The 20,512-nt window shown below is 39.2% G+C and overlaps 1 protein-coding gene and 1 non-coding gene across 2 annotated transcripts in view; both read right to left on the bottom strand.

Moving 5' to 3' along the window:
- Nucleotides 1-20,512, bottom strand: part of PDE3A (phosphodiesterase 3A) — a 366,473-nt gene that overhangs the window by 96,602 nt on the left and 249,359 nt on the right. The window lies entirely within an intron of this gene.
- On the bottom strand, nt 7,415-7,486 carry TRNAW-CCA. The gene has a single exon. It is a non-coding gene; the product is annotated as a tRNA-Trp (tRNA).

Raw genomic sequence — 20,512 nt, 5'->3', positions numbered from 1 at the left:
ATGCAAAGTAGGACACTGCTATTAACACTATAGGTTTCCTAACGTTGATTCCTGGGGAAACATGAACACAGTGCTTAACAGTTCTAACATGATTTGCATAACCTTGAGATTCAGGCCCAAATACACCCCATATGAAATGTGTGTTTTATGAATATATTTCTAATTTCAGGTCTATCTGAAAAACACCTTGGTGCTGCCTAGAGTCGAAGCTGGTGACTTATATTTATACCCCTTCCCTTCTTAATTTCTAACAACCTTCCCATGTGGATTGTATTTCTTGACACTTTCTTTTTTTTTTCTAGGAGTTATTCTTTGACTTTGGCTTTGTATTCCTTGCTTCTGACCTAATGTCATCTCTCAGACCCAGATGTGGTCACGGATACATACAAGATATTGATAACGCTCCTCCACATGTCCCCATCCCCTGAAGTTGGAAGGGAACGTGGATCAGAGGAAGCTAAAAGAGGCTGCTTAATCTTCACCATCACCTCCCAAATCTCCCTAAACTCTGAAGCAGAACCTGAAGCATGAAATTAACATGAGATGAACACACTCCCCAGTAACTCCATTTGTATTGTTTATATTTGGAAAATACTCTATGGACATGAGTCTGGAGGAGGGTAAGAGTGGTAAGAGTGGCTGTATTTGTTTCATTTGCAGCATAAGAGAGCATATGGAACACTGCTCTAGGTTCTTCCATCACTTGAGTCAGTGGTCCTGGCATCCACGTCTTCTGTTGCCACTAACAAGACGGCAAAAGATATTTCACTAAACTCAGATTAGCAGTGTCATTGTAAGTACCCTGTTATCACTGCCAGTGTGGATGTAAGACAGACTAGGTAGTACATACAGCCAACTTTTAAGCCTTTCTAGCCCCCAGTTCCCAATTTCCTTGGTATACTAGATGCTTTTCATTTCAGTCTAACACTGACTTACCACCATCAAAACTTCTACTTTTGAAATATCATATCTTGACGTCAGGAAACAGTTAGGAAGAAAGTGACTTGGGTAATTGATCTCAGAACAATTGTAAAACATCACATCATATACCACGATTAATATGAGTGACACTCATAGTTAAAAATAGTTACAAAAACTTCCTCTGGTCTAAATACTTCATCCTCTTATTCATTCTCAAGTCAACTATAGAGATCAATCAATCCAATTAACTGTTACAGAAAGAGGTTCATTATAAAAACATATACTTGCTAACCCAGAGACTGAAAAGTTTGAGAGATGCCAGGTTTTAAAACAAAGTAAAACATGAAAACTTCTGGCAGTGGAAAGGGCTGATGGTGAAGAGGATAGGTCAGACTGGCCCTAGGGAGTGGCCCTGGCTCACTTTCTGAGAGAAGATCCAAACATCTAAAATTACCTTTGTTTCTTTCTTCTACATATGAACCCACAGATTTTCTACAAGTTCATTTTTTCCCTCTGTCCTTCCCAATGGTGTGGGATGACATCATGGAGCAAGATGGTGAGGACAGAGCTGTGTATACGTATTCAGGGCTGTTGTACTGAGTTGGCCAAAAAAATTGTTTGAGTGTTCCTGTAATATGCTATGGGAAAATCTGAATGAATTATTTGGCCAATGCAATATGTTAGGTATTTTTCAGCCTATGTTAGGTATATTTCATAGAAGCTGTGCTTTTGTTCTAGGGCTGGTTGCTACCCTTTTAGACCCTTCAGGTGCTGCTGAGCCTCTCTCCCAGGCTGTCAGGATCCATGAAAGACCTTCCACAGAGAAGATTTTTTTGAATGATCACATTATAGTCCTAATTGAAGCTGAGTAGCTCACAGCCCTCTGAAGCTGACAGTGAAACATGCCATTCTCAGAGCATGTGTCCCTTATCAGAGCCACTTAAGGTAACAACATCCTACAAAAGGCCCTCTGGGTCTCTGAAGGGACAGAGCCCTCACTACTCCTACAGTTAGGAAAAGCTTTAGCCCACTTCTGGGAATGCAAATGAATGAAACCCCATGTGACAGCTGTAATAAAAGGCTCCTGTCTTTTTGCAAAACATTCAAATGCCATCTGGCAATTTCGTTGACGTCAGCAGGCACAGAAAAACAACTGCCCCCACTGCCTTCTTCATTACTGCCTTCCACCCCCATCTTTGCGCTCCCTCCTCCCTGGCAAAAAGCTCCAACTTTGAGTTATGGAGACGGACAGGAGCAGAGTAGCCTTTCAAACAGATTTACTCTAGTTTTGGTCGACTGTTTTCAGAAAAGGCTTCGGCATCACAGCAGAACTGGAATCTGGCCCCCTGGTTTCCAAATGTAGAGTTAGAGCATGTATAGATCATTACATTAAAAAGAAATTGTAAAGCCTTTTATGCTCATGTTTTCAAACTTGAAGGACATTTCTTCCAAGACTAGAGGTGTTAGAGAAAACTATTAATCTGACTTCTGATTCAACACAGATCCTCTTTGATCATTATAAATAAACAGCCAGTGTTATACCAAGAACAAGTCTGCAGCCGAGAAGTGCAGACACTGGCTTGAGAACTCACACGTCATACATACATCTTTCAACAGTTCACTAGAAGCTTATACGGAGAGAATTTTTTTCAGTGTTCAAATCATATGATCAAACTATTTTGCCTTAGATGTGCTCCATGGAAAACAGACTTTTCTAACTTGTTGAACATAAAGAAAATAGGTCAATGGAATGTTTGTACCCTCTGTAAAAGAAACAAAGAATTATAGAAGGAACACCATTAAACATGAATCCTATCCAGAACTCCTAATTAAAAAGGAAATCCCACCCTAGTATTTGCAAACAGAGTAGAAGGACACAGAAATTTTAAGTTACTATTGCCTATGACTTTTTTTCTTCTTACAGGGGAGAAGTTCAATACTCACAATACCTAGTCTGTCCACAGAAATGAGCAGTCACTATTAACAGTAAAGAGGAAATGGCTTCATTAGCTAAGTCAATTAATCAGCCCTTTTCAGGCTCCAAATGATTTATTTCTCAAAGTAAACACATATTTTTTGAATGAGATCCTATAATTTTATCCATATCACTGGTACCTATTACCTAGACTGTTATCAGATGAAAAAGATTTTTGAAAAAAACAATTTTACATAGTAAATTAAGGATAAGTCTATGAAGTAAGATGAACCAATCTTGATATTGCTTAGATCCATTGCTATAGACCAAATTCTTTGTCTTTCCTAAAAGTTTTGCTTTTTCACTTAAAAAAACTTAAGCATTCTAATATTGAAAAGTTATAATTTATCATGAAAATATATACATCACAAAGTGAGTGATTATAAAGTACAGATGTGACTATATTGCTTCTAGGCTACATTTTTTTTTCAATAGCTCCCACTTATCCATTAAACTCTATCTTGCTCCAGCTGACTTGAGGGATATGATACAGTCCCATTAGCAGAAAGCACAAAGTTAGTAATGGACACATGGGCTTTGGGGTTAGGAGGGAAAAAGTAATGGGAGGGTTGTATAGTTTGAAAATTTGCTCTCACTAACTCGAAAGAGGAACGTAGCCCCCAAACTAAGGTCTTGTATAACTGAATTCTCCTCTCTCCACCATTTCACCTCAACTCCCACAATTCTTCTTATTTTATGAAATCTTTTTGGTTCTTCCCTCTCAACAGACTGTGGCTTGCCTCCTACTCATCCTTGAAGATTCTGCAATTCCTCTCCTCCAGGAGGACTTTGCTGACCCATGTCTGCTCTGCTTTGCAAATGCTTGGTGCACAAATCCTCATTTTAATTTCTCCATGCAATGGCGCATGCCCACTTCCCATAAAACTGTGAACTCCATCAAGGGATGGAGAGAATTCTTTACCCTTGTGTCTTCAGGACCTAGCCTGGTATTATGTGTTCCACAAACATGTAATAGAAGGAATAATAGAAAGAAGAAAAGGTCAATAAGCCCAGAAATAGAAAGGAAAGATATCCTCAATCAAAAGTGAAATGCCATTACTAAAGAAAGCAGAAAGAAAAAAAAAAAAGGAAGATAACTTATTACAGTGGAAGGGAAAGCTAGGACTTACTGAATATTGATTATGTGCCTAACAGCATGCTAATCATTTTCATACATAATTCCATTTAACAGTCAACAAAAACCTGAGACATGAATTGTTATTACCATCTACATATGAGGAATCAGATTCAGAGAAATTCGTGAACTTTGAAAGGCCCCTCAGTTGGTAAATAGTGGTGGGAAAACGGAACAGAGGTATGTGGGACATTGTAGCTTTATAAAATATTTAATATCCTAGGTTGTTTTACTTAAAACAGGAGGGAAAATGGGGAAAGAAGTAAAGGAAATGAATAACCTATTGTTGAAGCTGAGGTGAATCTTCAATGTTCTAAGAAGAAATCCATCAGGGTGTAAGATAAAAACTCAACAAGGTACATTTGGAAAATACCAACTTGAGGCTTAGCCTAAACTACATTTCAGTTCCAAGACTTCATCTGGACTTCTAACAGCTCCTGGAACAAAAGGTCATTAGTAGCTGCTGATTTAGAGGTAACGTCTTCACTGAACATATAAACTAAGCAAGTTTTTCAAAAACACCTGTCTCTTGGTAACTCCTGTTTTTTATGAGCTGCGTGTATCGGTTTAAGGGTGGAAAATAAGAAATCTAGAAGGCCCTGGAAGAATCAGGTAACGGAAAATGTCATTTTAGCAAATGGAATAGAATGAGATCAAGGAACCATTAGGAAATTTATACTTTCAAGCTTTTAATAATGGGCAGAAACGTCTGACATACTTTCTAGAAAGCATTAAATAAAACATAGAAGCAAAGACTCGCTGTTAGTGCCTTACCTAACCATAGCTTCTTTTTGGTGAACACTATTTTTTCTCATAAGGTAACAGAAAAATAAAGAGAATAGACTCTAAAACTGTCCAGAAAGCAGTTTTTTTTTATAACATGTTCTTAGAGGAAGGAAAGCAAGGATACAGAAGATGAAGATCACCAGAAAAAGAAGATGCTCAAAAATTGAATGCCAGAACAGGTCTTGCCTAAGAACTAGTTCGAGTCAATGTAAAACATCTTGTATTCATATTAAAGCTCTAGGGGATTATTCCTAGGACTATAATGTAAGAAAGGACAACAGAATTTATACAGTGGTCTGATAGCTAGTCTAAAGAGAAAAAATACTTTAACCCAGAGTCTGGCACTCTAACAATACATCAAGATAGGAAGATCAGTTGCTAATAAGGAAGAATCAATACATATAAAGTAAGGTTCAGAAGTGGGCTCTGATTTGGAGGAATAATGCTGCTAAACCTTACGTAGATGGAAACACTCCAGAGATATAAAAAACTTAAGACCATCACATTCACATTATAATAACCTTATGCTCTGCTCCCTCCAAGGAACAACTGGGATTCTGTGTCACGTCACACATTATTTGGTGAAATTTCCTGGGCAACTGACCAAAAACCTAAAATTTCTTGACAAAACTATCATGCAATTTTGAGTTGATAACATTTTATCCCACTCATGGCCTCTCATGAGTATTTCAGAGTTTGAGTTCTAAGCTACCTCCCAGAAATGGGTTTCGGGAACTGCAAAATGGAGGGTGATGCTTTAGATAAGACTGTCCAGCTGTGCAGCCCTACTAGATAAGAGTAACCAGTCTTTCTTTGGATTCTCCTCTGCTGACAGCCTCAAGGACTTCAAAGTAGTCCTTTGTACGGGAAGCCTGTGGTGCTCAGAGGACTTTTCTGAACCTGAGACTGACCTTCACGAGTAAGTTATTCTGTCCTTATAAGTCAAATCTCTCTTATACTTCACAGTTATTCATATAAATGAGGCTGAGGCCTTTTCTGAGCTGAGATCAACCTTCACAAGTAAGTTCTTCTGTCATTAGTCAAATCTCTCTTGTACTTCACAGCTGTTCACAGATATCAAGCTACTCTCCACTTCTATATTATACTAGAATTAATTAATGCATAACTCACACCATTTCTATATTATACTAGAATACATATCTTACACCATTTTTGCTTTTTTACTCTTAGTAGATCATAAAAATGAAATCTGTTTTCTATAGGAACATTCGAAGCTTCTTGAAATAATTTCCATTCATCAACTTAAAATGGCAAACAGAAATAATGGCAGGAAACTGAATAAAAATGAGCACTTATTGAGGAGCTATCTTAGGTCAGGGGCTAGTCTAGGTATTTTCTATACATTATTCATTTTAGTCCTCATATCAATCTGGCAAAGAAAGGTACTAACATTCTACTTATTTTACAGATGAGCTCATAATTTAAATAACTTTGTCCAAGGTCATACATGTAGTAACTGATGGGGCTTACTTACTTATCATAGGGACATGACACCAGGGATCTCTGACTTCACCTTCCACACTCTGTGAACCATTATAACCTTTGTCCTGTCTTCTTACTGAAACCCAACTTAGAAAGTTTATCAATACTGCCATTCATAATGAAATCACCCACAGAAATTAAAGGACAAATAAAGCAACTCCTTTATTCTAGAGGATAGTCTATTAATCACTGGAAAAATTGTACACTTAGATTTCATGACCTTCTAATTCACAACTATTTAATGAAACCATTGACAATGTGGGATATTAATTAATTATATATATGTGTGTATATATATATATATATACACACACACACACACACATATACATATAGTTTCTATATTCAAGAATTTATACCCTGAATGAAGCAAGGCAGGAGTAAGGGGATTATTTCAGAGCCTGAGTTTTTTTTGGGGGTAAGCTGAGAGGGTAATTCCAGCCTTCTGGCAGGGCTTAGAATCTGTATATATTACAAGTAAAAGCCAGTTTTGGGACAGTGAGGGGAGAGGAAAAAAGGGAAGGACCAAGGAATAAGTCTGAAAATTTGAAACTGTTCTGGAGAGCTCAAGAGTTCCTTAGGGGGTAGTTTCTCAAGAATGGTTTAGTTTTAGTGATTACTAAATTATTTTTGTTCCTATCATTGTATTAATATTGTGGGAAAATATTATCTCTAAATGTACTTCCTTTTATTCTTTCATCTCCATGTTCCACCACAAATGTCACTCAGTGCACTTGTTTTCAACCTCAGTAAAGGATTATAGTAGAACACATATTCCCACTTACAGACAGAGAGGAGCAAGCACAAAAATGAAAAAAGCTGTAGTCCCCCCCAATATTGCCATAAATGTCAATATGCACATTTGCAATGACCTGTTTCAAATTCTAGTCTGTACTATGGAACACTGGTGACAAATCATTCTCAGTTAAATAATTTACTATGTAAGTGTGTATATCTGTATTAGGTAGGAGAAGTCGCTCAGTCGGTCCGACTCTTTGCGACCCCGTGGACGGTAACCTACTAGGCTTCTCCATCCATGGGATTCTCCAGGCAAGAATACTGGAGTGGATTGCCATTTCCTTCTCCAGGGGATCTTCCCAACCCAGGGATCGAACCCAGGTCTCCTGCATTGGAGGCAGACGCTTTAACCTCTGAGCCACCAGGGAAGCCCCATTGTATTACTATAATATTATTACTACATTATTCTGGAATATTTAAAAACATAAGTTAATGATTGATAATAATATCCCATAATGTATTCTTTACAAAATTACTATAATTCTTTCTATAATAATAATTTTTTTATATCCATTTTTAAAATAAAAGATCACAGAAGGCTATTTTGATTACATCTTAATTTGGAGGGGAAAGCCTTGATGTAAAAATGTGTCTTCAGATATCTCTGACTCAGAGAATAGACAGTTGCTACAAGGATAAAAAAAAATTTTAATTCCCCAAACTAAATAATCTAAACACATATTTGCAGAATGTAGAGTTAAATCTTCAAAAGGAGATTCTCTTCTTTATCCTATTAGTCAATGAAACTGAGCTCAATTTTAAAATTCTGGTGTTCTCCAATTTCTCTATAGATTTCATTTTAAAAACATGCATGGACAAATGTACATACATGCCTAATTCCAAAGGAAGAAAAAATACTTCAAGCTCTACAATGTTGCTCTATTTGCAATGTCTATAGAGTGTGTGTTTAACTGGTTTAGCAACAAATTCTCGTAGAAGGCAATGGCAACCCACTCCAGTACTCTTGCCTGGAAAATCTCATGGACAGGGGAGCCTGGAAGGCTGCAGTCCATGGGGTCACTGAGGGTCAGACGCGACTGAGCGACTTCACTTTCACTTTTCACTTTCCTGCATTGGAGAAGGGAATGGCAACCCACTCCAGTGTTCTTGACTGGAAAATCCCAGGGACAGGGGAGCCTGGTGGGCTGCCATCTATGGGGTCACAGAGTCGGATACGACTGAAGTGACTTAGCAGCAGCAGCAACAAATTCTAATATGAGGGAAAAGGCAACAGGTGAGGTGCTAGGAGATATATCTGGCTCGAGGCTACGAAATATGTTGCCCTTAGTTCCTTATAGTTCCATGATATTAAAGAGTCATTTGTTGCTTGATGACCCTTCAGCACAATGAAACACAAACTAGAATATTACCTCAAAACAGTAAGAGTCTGAAAATACTGGGTCATAAGCATTCCATTTGGAAGGAAATTTTTACCCACAATTTGGAGTTCAATTTAATATGTTTGTCATGGTGATAAACTATTTCTAATTTGCCTTTATCTTGCTGGTGATGAAGTTCAATATTCTGAGTGCCTTTCATAATTTTAAAAGGAAATTTAGAAAGAACTGTCTTCTGCTATTTTTTGCCAAGCTCAAATGAGTTCGCTGTAAGGAAGGTTGTTTGACAATCTCTGTAATAAACAAACCTAGAGGCTATAATTTTCTTGATAGTGGAACCCTCCATTTACTTCTGAAAGCTGCAGAAGGGCATGTCATTCTTCTTTCTATTTATTATTCATAATTCACCACCATCTTTTATGTGCTACCATAGTTTTGAAAATGACTGAAGCAGATTCAGGAGGTTAATTTATACCATTAACTGTCACTTTTAAGAAATGCTTTCAAATTTACATGTGTGTCAGGGAAGCCATGTGTGAGTGTGTGGAGAGGGGTGGAGGAATATTACTTTAATACCAGGCTGTGCATTAACTCCTCTGACTTTCCATACACTGGTGCTCTTGGTGTCACAAAAAATAAATAGCAAAACAGAATTTGCAGTTATTTGATCTATAGAAATAGAAACAGAAAAGAATCAGAAAGCCCTTGCCTGTCAAAATGCACAGTAGTTCCTTGATTGCTCTAATCATAGAGTTAAAATGACTAAGTACTTTTGGACCTTAGTATATTTTGAATATTGCCAGGGTGGTGATGGAGTTGAATTTTGAAATGACCCTTTCTTCTCTTCCACCCCCATCATTTATTCATCCTTCAAAGCCACCAGCTTCGATGAAATTAGCCCTGAAGACCATCCTAGACTGACATTTTTCTTCTCTGACTTCCACTCACTATAGTCAACCATAAAAACTATCTGTTTTCTTAACTTTTATTTGTTTCTTATTTTTTTCTAATGCAAATTTTAAGTTTTGAAAAAAGGAGTTCCTCATATCTTTGCTACCTCCCCAATACTTCTCATCTCCAAGTGATGGGCTCATTACAACTGCCACAGAAACCAAGAGTTGACTTATTAAACAATAATTATGATGGGTGCAGTGATTTTCATTTGATGGAACAGATACTTCTTCAACAGTTGCCAACTGTGCAACTTTAATTGGTCATATTTTTTATATTATTAAATTTTGATCTAATATACACAGTTTCTTCATTCCAAATAGTGAGATGTTTCTTAAACTTCTTACAATTTCCTTTATGAATAAATCAACTCTAAGGCAACCTTTTAAGTAGATCATCTTCTTCCTGTCAAAGATGACTTTGTCCATTCCATTTTCTATTGGGTCAATCCAGAAAGTTCATTCTTGTTCTTCCATAACATGGTACGGAAAAACCTGATCAAATTTTTTGGCCAACCCAATACTTAGCTCTTCAGTTACTTTCTCTGCACTACAGATTGAGTCTAAAAGCCTGATTTTGGTTTTTAATAAAGCATTACCTACGGTGCAATGCAGAATCATTGCATATATACTGCTGACTATATAATAAAAGCCATTCAGAAAGGAGGACATAAAAGTGGGGTGCTGCTGTAAAAAATCACTGTATATGAAGCAATGGGTCAGTGACCTGATAGCATATGTGGAGGAGCTCCTGTTAGAGGCTGGAGCAATGGTCTATGTGAGGCTGAAAAGGAACACATGGTAACATTGTTGCCTCTTAGACCTGGTGAACTTGTAGCTCTAGCAGAGAGGGGCGGGGTGGGGGGTGGGAAATGGGATGCAAATAGTATGAGCTGATGGCTGTGAGCTGTATTTGACAAGGGAGAGGTACAGGTGACCTCAGAAAAAACTGGTATCATTTGCAAGGGAGGAGAAAAAGGAATAGAGCAAGAAAAGAGAAGAGGCAACTGCTTCTCATTCTCAGATGGTAGAAGGACAAACTGAGGACACTGAACTAAAATTGCCTGTTATGATTCAGCTTTGGTAAGAATTAACCAAGAATATGGGGCTACCCAAGTGGCTCAATGGTAAAGAACCCACTTGCCAAAGCAAGAAAAACAAGAGAAACAGCTTTGATCCCTGGGTTGGGAAGATCCCCTGGAGAAGGAAATGGCAACTCTCTCCAGTATTCTTGCCTAGAAAATCTTATGGACAGAGGAGCCTGGTGGGCTACAGTCCATGGGGTCATGAAGAGTTGGATAGAACTGATCACACATGCATGCATACACAATCAAGCATAAAGTCATCCCACCATTGTTCAAACTTCTGAATGGATGAAGCTGTCTGAGAGCAAAATAAAAGTAAGGTGGAAGTACTCAATCCATCCTTTCAGTGGAATTAAATAACTCAGAGAAAAGAGAAGAAAGATGCTTTTCTCATGAAAAATCTGCTAGGGTCTCCTAACAAAATCTGAGAGGCTCACATGGTTAGCATTTAAGTTGGGAGTGAGAAGGACAGAGAAGAGAGAAAGAAAGAGAGAGCAAATCTAAGTCATATATTCAGAAAAAAAAATAATAACAAAACCCTGTACATGTAGTGATGGGTATATGAAGCCAAATAGAATCTATTTTTAAAGCAGCTATGCTTTTGAGAGGGTCCTCCTGCCAGAAGAACCACCTTTCAATTCTTAATACAACCTTTCAATTATAATGCTTGACAGGTTGCAAGTAATAAAATAAGGTACTGAGCCCCCAAAGAGGGCAGGCTTGATATGTATACATATAACCTCTCATTTTTGGATTTCCTTCCCATTTAGGTCACCACAGAGCACCGAGTAGGTTCTCTGTGCTATAGTATATAGTGTATACTACTATAGATAGATAGATAATGAGAACTTACTGTATAGCACAGGGACTTCGACTTAGTGCTCTGTGGTAACCTAAATGGGAAGGAAATCCAAAAGAGAGAGGATATATGTATACATAAATCTGATTTACTTTGCTGCATAGCAGAAACTAACAACATTGTAAAACGATGATTTCCTAAAGTAAATCAACCCTGAATATTCATTGGAAGGACTGATGCTGAAGCTAAACCTCCAATACTTTGGACACTTGATGCAAAAAGCTAACTCACTGGAAAAGACCCTGATAGAGGGAAAGACTGAGGGCAGGAAGAGAAAGGGGATGACAGAGGATGAGATGATTGGATGGCATCACTGACTCAATGGACATGAACTTGAGCAAACTCTGGGAGATAGTGAAGGACAGGGAAGCCTGGTGTGCTGCAGTCCACGGGGTTGCAAAGAGTTGCACACGACTTAGTGACTAAATAAGAACAGCAACACCAACACTGTAAAGCAACTGAACTCAAGTGAAAAAAAAAAAAAAACACCTGAAAACAACAACAGAAAAGGGGGCATGCTTCCTGATATCCACTTTACAGGGGGTCCCAGAGGAAAATCAGATTAGAAGAACTTCTGAGGTTGGAGCTGGTGAGCCCAGAGAGCAATAGAGAGGGGTCTTCTCTCAGGAAGCAGAACCAAGGTCTAATAAAAGATACAACTCATCCCAGAATATGGAACCTCAAAATGGCTTCCCAATGAGACTGGGAATAGCTTCAGATGAAGAATGCTGTGTGACTTCCTTTCTTGTTCTCATTTATTGTGCCAATCATGTCCACTTTCCACATGTGAGTGTGGGACTAGGTACTAGTTGGGGGAGCATGGGAAGGCTGATAACCTGTCTTTTACATTCATAGATCTCTGAATTCATAGGAACTACATACAAATCTGATACAGAAATGACTGCAAAACACTGTCATGATTTAATTGTGTCTCACACCACACCCCCTCCAAAAAAAAAAAAAAAACACAACACAGTGTCAAACCTAGACAGTGTGTTAAAAAGCAGGGACATCACTTTGCCTACAAATCTCCATGTAGTCAAAGCTATGGTTTTTCCAGTAGTGATGTACGGCTGTAAGAGTTGGATCAGGAAAAGACTGAGTGTTGAAGAATTGATGCTTTTGAACTATGATGCTGGAAAAGACTTTTGAGAGTCCCTTGCACAGCAAGGAGATCAAACAGTCAATCCAAAAGGAAATCAAACCTGAATATTCATTGGAAGGACTGACACTGAAGCTGAAACTCCAATACTTTGGCCACCTGATGTGAAGACCTGACTCATTGGAAAAGACTCTGATGCTGGGAAAGATTGAAGGCAGGAGGAGAAGGGGTCAACAGAGGATGAGATAGTCAGATAGCATCACCGACTCTATGGACATGAGTCTGGGTAAACTCCAGGAAATAGTGATGGACAGAGGAGCCTGGTGTGCTGAAGTCCATGGGAGTAGCAAAGAGTTGGACATGACTGAGCAACTGAACAACAAAACTCATGTGTTGAAGTGCTCACCCGGGTATCCCAGCATGTGACATTATTTGGAGATAAGGTCTTTTGGGTGGTCCCAATCCAAAATGACTGCTGTTCTTACAAGCAGGGGAGTTTGGGGACAGCCACAGGCACACAAGGAGAATGCCAAATGAAGATAAAGGCAGAGATGAGTGACACACATGCATAACGACGCCAAAGACCGCCACCAAGAAACCTCCAGAAGCCAGGTGAGAGGCATGGCATCAATCCTCTCTCACAGTCCTCGGGAGGACAACCTTGGGGATACCTTGATCTTGGAGTTATAGCTTCCAGAACTGTGAGACAAGGAGTTTTTGTTGTTTAAGCCACACAGTTTGTCGTACTTTGTTGTGGCAGCTAGAAAATTAATACAGGAAACTAATATGCACCACATGCACACTGACTAGTCAGAACTTTCTTGCTGTCTTCCATGAGAAGGACCCAGTGTGTTTTTCTTGACCTAGAGAGAATACTTTTCCTTACCCAGTGAGGACTAGAAGGTAAGCTAAGATGGTGTAAGTTAACTGTTTCTAACCCTTCTTTCATTTCTGGATACATGGAAGGATTATGATTTCCTGGTTCCTCTGTGATTATGTGGGGCCAGACCATTACTTATGGCCAATAAGTGATGTATGCATGCATGCTCAGTTGTGTCTGACTCTTTGCTACCCCTCCACAGACTGTAGTTCACCAGGCTCCTCTGTCTATGGAATTTTCTAGGCAAGAATCCTGGAGTGGGTTGCCATTTCCTCCTCCAAAGGATCTTCCCAAACCAGGGATTGAACCCACGTCTCCTGCATTGGCAGGTGGATTCTTTACCACTGGGCCATCTGGCAAGCCTCAATAGTTATGAGGCTTAAGAACTGATGTGTGCTATGTGTGCTACTCTCAGGGTGTGGCTCTTCAGTGCCAAAGTGAGACCCCCTTTTCGTCTGCTTCTACAATGGGCAATGCCTTGTACCATAGCTGTTCCACCATCTCTATTCTAAAGTGAGGGAAAATTGAAACAGGGACCCTAATCAAAGCATGCTGGGTGCTGCATGACAGACAAGCAAGAAATAAGCCTCATGATTTTGAGAGCTGAGTCTGCTTATTATTTCAGTACCAGCTTATCTGTCGTGACTGATCCTGTCTGTGACTTAAAAATAAAAATTGTAAGGAAGATGGCTTATTTACAGTGCCTTCCTTGGGGAATATAATTAGATGAATAACCTGCCTCATGCTCCTCTGGAGGACTGTGAAACTCCCAGAGGAAGTGAAACCTAGTGCACAAGGAATCTGTAAGGATTCCTCTCATTCTGTGAACTGTCAGCTCTCCAGTTTCTCCCTGAAACAAGCAATGAAATGGGTACAATTCTCATAGAACTGCTCCTCTCCTGTCCTGAGAAATATTCTAAATCTACATTTGTTACTAGCTTGTTTCTGATATCAAATCAATACTTTTGTCCTGTCTTTTGAAATTAACTTATTTGGTTATCTTTATATTTTCACTAGCTGTTTCTTAGTTATAAAAGGAACCAAAGACCACCCCCCCAACCTGTTTCTAGTAAATAAAAAGATTGCCTATTTCCACTTTCTTTCTTTTAATAGTGGAAATGGAAAGTCAAATTCCACTTTCATAGCATATAATATAGCCACAAAACTTCAAAGTAAGAAGGGACATTAGAGATAGTGCAGCCAAATTCATTATTTTTTTTTAAAGTAATGAAGCTGGAACATAAAGAAGTTATTTAACTCATCTATTGGAGATGATCATTTAAATGAAGTAATCAGTGAAAGACAAATACCATATGATATCATTTATAAAGATATGATACAAACAAACTTATTTACAAGAAAGAAATAAGACTCACAGGCATAGAAAGTAATTTATGATTCCTGAAGGGGAAAGAGAGGAGGGATAAATGAGGAGTTTGGGATTAACAAATACACATTACTATAGATAAAACAGATAAACAGCAAGGATTTACTGTAGAGCACAGGGAACTATATTCAGTGTCTTATAAAGGACAGAAATGGTATGGACCTAACAGAAGCAGAAGATATTAAGAAGAGGTGGCAAGAATACACAGAAAAGATCTTCACGACCCAGATAATCATGATGGTGTGATCACTCACACTCTCCTAGAGCCAGACATCCTGGAATGTGAGGTCAGGTGGGCCTTAGGAAGTATCACTATGAACAAAGGTAGTGGAGGTGATGGAATTCCACTTGAGCTATTTCAAATCCTAAAAGATGATGCTGTGAAAGTGCTGCACTCAATTGTCAGCAGATTTGGAAAACTCAGCAGTGGCTACAGGACTGGAAAAGGTCAGTTTTCATTCCAATCCCAAAGAAAGGCAATTCCAAAAAATGCTCAAACTACCACACAATTGCACTCACCTCACATGCTAGTAAAGTAATGCTCAAAATTCTCCAAGTCAGGCTTCAGCAAATCATGAATCATAAACTTCCAGATGTTCAAACTGGATTTAGAGAAGGCAGAGGAACCAGAGATCAAATTGCCAACATCTGCTGGATCATCAAAAAAGCAAGAGAGTTCCAGAAAAACATCTATATCTGCTTTATTGACTATGCTAAAGACTTTGACTGCGTGGATCACAATAAACTGTGGAAAATTCTGAAAGAGATGGGAATACCAGACCACCTGACCTGCCTCTTGAGAAATCTATATGCAGGTCAGGAAGCAACAGTTAGAACTGGACATGGAACAACAGACTGGTTCCAAATAGGAAAAGGAGTACATCAAGGCTGTATATTGTCACCCTGCTTATTTAACTTATATGCAGAGTACATCATGAGAAACGCTGGACTGGAAGAAGCACAAGCTGGAATCAAGATTGCTGGGAGAAATATCAATCACCTCAGATATGCAGATGACACCACCCTTATGGCAGAAAGTGAAGAAGAACTAAAGAGCCTCTTAATGAAAGTGAATGAGAAGAGTGAAAAAGTTGGCTGAAAACTCAACATTCAGATAACGAAGATCATGGCATCTGGTCTCATCACTTCATGGCAAATAGATGGGGAAACAGTGGAAACAGTGGCTAACTATATTTGGGGGCTCCAAAATCACTGCAGATGGTGATTGCAGCCATGAAATTAAAAGACACTTGCTCTTTGGAAGGAAAGTTGTGACCAACCTAGACGGCATATTAAAAAGCAGAGACATTACTTGGCCAACAAAAGTCCATCTAGTCAAGGCTATGGTTTTTCCAGTGGTCATGTATGGATGTGAGAGTTGGACTATAAAGAAAGCTGAGCACTCAAGAATGTATAGTTTTGAACTGTGGTGTTGGAGAAGACTCTTGAGAGTCCCTTGGACTGCAAGGAGTTCCAACCAGTCCATCCTAAAGGAAATCAGTCCTGAGTGTTTTCTGCAAGGACTGATGTTGAAGCTGAAACTCCAATACTTTGGCCGCCTGATGTGGAGAGCTGACTCATTTGAAAAGACCCTGATGCTGGGAAAGATTGAGGGCAGGAGGAGAAGGGGATGACAGAGGATGAGCTAGTTGGATGGCATCACCAGCACAATGGACATGGGTTGGGTGAATTCCGGAGTTGGTGAAGGACAGGGAGGCCTGACGTGCTGCGGTGCATGGGGTAGCAAAGAGTAGGACACAACTGAGCGACTGAACTGAACTGAATGGAAAATAATCTGAAAAAGATTATATATATATATCATATATATATATATATATATGATATATATAAATATTTGAATCACTTTGTTGTACACCTGAGACACACCACTGTGAATTTACTATACTTCAATAAATTGATAAAGGGGGAAAAATCAGTTATTTGACTGGTCCAAAATCATGCTGTTAAGAGCTAAGACAATTAGTATCCAAGTGCAGTATCGTGATTCCCAGTCTTACGGAAGGTATACAAAAACACACTTGAACGTGGATATGCACTGATCCAAAAATAGAGTTCAGTGACCTGGTGGGAGGTGGAGGGACTTTGTGTATGAAACCTTCCTTCCACAGCATTCTCCAACAATTTCTGTTACCTTCTCATGGAATTCCAAACTCTTGAGCAGGAGAAACAAGGTGTGTCACAGAGGTCTCTACCTAACACACTGGTTCATTGCTTTCCAACATTCTTGCCCAAGGATTACTTGCTCTAAAGGGCCACTCTGTCTTCTGCTCTGACCTTTCCCAGGGCTCCCAAAGCACTGTGGTTCATGCCTACTCATATAGCTTCGCTCAAACAAGCTCTTTATCTATGATTCCCTGCTTGGGTAGTTCTTGGGTAATCTAGGGAGTCCCTGTTCCAGTTTCTACTTGATATGATGGGAAGATTTAATACTTCCCTCCTCTAAAACACTTCTGATGTAATATTAATGTATTTACTGCAGCTATGCCTTATTGCAGGGTGCCATCTCTCACTTTGTTTGAGCAAACTCATCTGGTTGAGTTCATAAATTTCCAAATCTGTATCTCTAATACAGACCTTTCTTAAGAATTTCACAATCATATGTGCAATTGCCTCTCAGATTGTGATAAATTGAATTCAAATCTCCAACCCTCACTGAAATTTGCTCTTCTTTCTAGACTTCATATCTCAATGATTGATTGAATGATATCATACACCCAGTTGCCTCAATGAAAAAAATAGGATATCCTTTGCCTGTTCTTTAAATGTATCAATATTTATCAAGCAGCTACTAAATTACTAGGTGTCACATATTTTGCTAGAAATGAGAACACAACTGTGAAGAAAGCATGTATGAGTTCCGTCCATTTCCAGGTGGTGCAAGTAGCAAAGAACCTGACTGCCATTGCAGGAGATGTAAGAGATAAGGATTCGATCCCTAGGTTGAAAAGATCCCCTGGAGGAGGGCATGGCAACCCACTCTACTATTCTTGCCTGGGAAATCCCATTGACAGAGGAGATTGCTGGGCTACAGTCCATGGTGTTGCAAAGAGTCACATACAACTGAAGTGACTTAGCACAAGAACACAATTGTGACAGAGCATATATGGGTTCAGTGCATTCACGACTAGATGACAGTCTCAGTTCAGTTCAGTCACTCAGTTGGGTCCAACTCTTTGTGATCCCATGAATTGCAGCACACCAGGCCTCCCTGTCCATCACCAACTTCCAGAGTTTACTCAAACTCATGTCCATTGAGTCTGTGATGCCATCCAACCATCTCATCCTCTGCTGTCCCCTTCTCCTCCTGCCTTCAATCTTTTCCAGCATCAGGGTCTTTTCCAGTGAGTCAGTTCTTTGCATTAGGTGACAAAATTATTGGAGTTTCAGCTTCAGCATCAGTCTTTCCAATAAATATATATATATATATATATATAGGACTGATTTCCTTTAGGATGGACTGGCTGGATCTCCTTGGTCCAAGGGACTCTCAAGAGTCTCCTCCAACACCATAGTTCAAATGCATCAATTCTTTGGCGCTCAGCTTTCTTTACAGTCCGACTCTAACATTCATACGTGACTACTGGAAAAATCAAGCTTTGACTAGATGGACCTTTGTCGGCAAAGTGATGCCTCTGCTCTTTAATATACTGTCTAGGTAGGGCATAGCTTTTCTTCCAAAGAGCAAGCAAATTTTAATTTCATGGCTGCAGTAACCATCTGCAGTGATTTTGGAGCCCCTCTAAAGTAAAGTCTGTCACTGTTTCCACTGTTTCCCCATCTATTTCCCATGAAGTGATGGGACCAGATGCCATGATCTTAGTTTTTTTTAGTGTTGAGCTTTAAGCCAACTTTTTCACTCTCCTCTTTCACTTTCATCAAGAGGCTTTTTAGTTCCTCTTCACTTTCTGCCATAAGGGTGGTGTCATCTGCATATCTGAGGTTATTGATATTTCTCTCAGCAATCTTGATTCCAGCTTGTGCTTCTTCCAACCCAGTGTTTCTCATGATGTACTCTGCATATAAGTTAAATAAGCAGGGTGATAATATACAGCCTTGATGTACTCCTTTTCCAGTCTATTGTTCCATGTCCAGTTCTAACTGCTGCTTCCTGACCTGCATACAGATTTCTCAAGAGGCAGGTCAGGTGGTCTGGTATTCCCATCTCTTTCAGAATTTCCCACAGTTTGTTGTGATCCACACAGTCGAAGGATTTGGCATACTCAATAAAACAGAAGTAGGTGTTTTTCTGGAACTCTCTTGCTTTTTTGACAACCCAACGGATGTTTCCAATTTGTTCTCTGGTTCCTCTGCCTTTTCTAAATCCAGTTTGAACATCTGGAAGTTCACGGTTCATGATTTGCTGAAGCCTGACTTGGAGAATTTTGAGCATTACTTTACTAGTGTGTGAGATGAGTGCAATTGTGCGGTAGTTTGAGCATTCTTTGGCATTGCCTTTCTTTGGAATGAAAACTGACCTTTTCCAGTCCTGTAGCCACTGCTGAGTTTTCCAAATTTGCTGGCATATTGAATGAAGCACTCTCACAGCATCATCTTTTAGGATTTGAAATAGCTCAAGTGGAATTCCACCACCTCCACTAGCTTTGTTCGTAGTGATGCTTCCTAAGGCCCACTTGACTTTCCATTCCAGGATGTCTGGCTCTAGGTGAGTAATCATACCATTGTGATTATCTGGGTTATAGTAGATTATACTAGTATCTGAATTATACTAGATTATAGTCTAGTAGTGAGAGAAATGGGTCTTCCCTGGTAGCTCAGCTGGTAAAGAATCTGCCTGCAATGCAGGAGACCCTGGTTCGATTCCTGGGTCAGGAAGAGCCCCTGGAGAAGGGATAGGCTACCAACTCCAGTATTCTTGGGCTTCCTTGGTGGTGCAGATGGTAAAAGTGAGATAAATGGGTAAATCAAAAGTTATTACAAATTATGGTAAATATTATACAAAAAGAAGGTTGTGGTAGTACATAATGGTGAGGTATGGAAGGGGGCATAAATTTTCTAATTTAGACTGTGAAAGGCCTCACTGAGGATGTGACATACCTTCCTCCGCATTTCTACACTTGGTTTAGCCTATATTTTATCTGTATTACTGTCAAAGTGTCCAAAACTGTCTCCTGCCTCCAGTCTCCTACTTTCGACTCATCGATTACCTGAGTGCTATGAGAGTGACTTCTTAAATACTTAAAAAACTTTTATTTTACTTTTCATTTCCAAGAAAGTGTTACCAGAGTATAACTGATTTTTCATGTTGTATTAGCTTCAGGTGTACAGCAATTTGAATAAGGTATACATATATTTACATCAACTTTTTTTTTGTTTCAACTTTTCTTTTTTTAATTATTTATTTTTATTTATTTTAAAAAATTTATTATTATTATTTTTACTTTACAATATTGTATTGATTTTACCACACATCAACATGAATCTGCCACGGGTGTACACGTGTTCCCAATCCCGAACCCCCCTCCCACCCCCACCCCCACATCACCCCTCCGGGTCATCCTAGTGCACCAGCCCTAAGCATCCTGCACCCTGCATCGAACCTAGACTGGCAATTCGTTTCTTATATGATATTATACATGTTTCAATGCCATTCTCCAAAATCATCCCACCCTCTCCCTCTCCCACAGAGTCCAAAAGACTGTTCTATACATCTGTGTCTCTTTTGCTGTCTCACAGACAGGGTTATCATTACCATCTTTCTAAATTCCATATATATGCATTAGTATACTGTATTGTTTTTTTTTTTTTTTTTTAT

The sequence above is a fragment of the Oryx dammah genome, unplaced genomic scaffold, assembly GCF_014754425.2.
Source record: "Oryx dammah isolate SB20612 unplaced genomic scaffold, SCBI_Odam_1.1 HiC_scaffold_29, whole genome shotgun sequence".
Classification (NCBI taxonomy): Eukaryota; Metazoa; Chordata; class Mammalia; order Artiodactyla; family Bovidae; genus Oryx; species Oryx dammah.
Note: the sequence above shows the minus strand (reverse complement) of the source record. Positions and strands in the feature narration are given on the sequence as shown.